This window comes from Limulus polyphemus, unplaced genomic scaffold (genome assembly GCF_000517525.1).
Source record: "Limulus polyphemus unplaced genomic scaffold, Limulus_polyphemus-2.1.2 Scaffold891, whole genome shotgun sequence".
NCBI classification, from domain to species: domain Eukaryota; kingdom Metazoa; phylum Arthropoda; class Merostomata; order Xiphosura; family Limulidae; genus Limulus; species Limulus polyphemus.
Genome location: NW_013666501.1, coordinates 340155 through 341266, shown reverse-complemented (window position 1 = coordinate 341266; position 1112 = coordinate 340155). Strand labels below are relative to the sequence as shown.

At 35.0% G+C, this 1112-nt stretch overlaps 1 protein-coding gene across 1 annotated transcript in view; it reads right to left on the bottom strand.

The window, feature by feature from the left end:
• Positions 1–1112, bottom strand: part of LOC106461066 (aldehyde dehydrogenase, mitochondrial-like) — a 17780-nt gene that overhangs the window by 4001 nt on the left and 12667 nt on the right. The window lies entirely within an intron of this gene.

Here is a 1112-nt window from a genome sequence, read left to right as displayed (position 1 = left end):
CCAACAGGACTGTAAACATTAAGGGAATATGGTAGCTATATTACTACTTCTCAGAGTTTACCAACAGGACTGTAAACATTAAGGGAATATAGTAGCTATATTACTACTTCTCAGAGTTTACCAACAGGACTGTGAACATTACGGGAATATAGTAGCTATATTACTACTTCTCAGAGTTTACCAACAGGACTGTGAACATTACGGGAATATAGTAGCTATATTACTACTTCTCAGAGTTTACCAACAGGACTGTGAACATTACGGGAATATAGTAGCTATATTACTACTTCTCAGAGTTTACCAACAGGACTGTGAACATTACGGGAATATAGTAGCTATATTACTACTTCTCAGAGTTTACCAACAGGACTGTGAACATTACGGGAATATAGCCTCAGAGTTTACCAACAGTACTGTAAACCTTACGGGAATATAGTAGCTATATTACTACTCCTCAGAGTTTACCAACAGTACTGTAAACATTACGGGAATATAGTAGCTATATTACTACTTCTCAGAGTTTACCAACAGGACTGTAAACATTAAGGGAAACTATTCTAATTTACTATGATGTAATTCTGCTAGCTTAAAAGTATCAAAATCCTTTCAGACAGAAATATCAGTAATTCTTCTTCTTATTATTATTATAAAAAATGAAATTTTCTAGCACCATCAAGCATGCTCTGTTCTTACCAATAATTTTGTTCAGCTACCAAGCCCCCACGTTTACTCGGTGTCATAATATTCAATCCTAAACTTATATGATTGCAAGATAAAACCAGTTATTGAACTCTGGATAAGCCTTATGGCCATGTTACTGGGCATACTTGGAGACAGCGTGCCTAGCTTATATGTACATCATAATTTCTTGAAAACAAAAATCACTTTGTCAATAAAGTTTAAAAATGTTTATAGCAGAAGAAAAGACGTCTCATTGTGCCCACAGTGATGTTACAAAACACACAAAATGTTAATAGCAGAAGAAAAGACGTCTCATTGTGCCCACAGTGATGTTACAAAACACACAAAATGTTTATAGCAGAAGAAAAGACGTCTCATTGTGCCCGCAGTGATGTTACAAAACACGTAAAATGTTTATAGCAGAAGAAAAG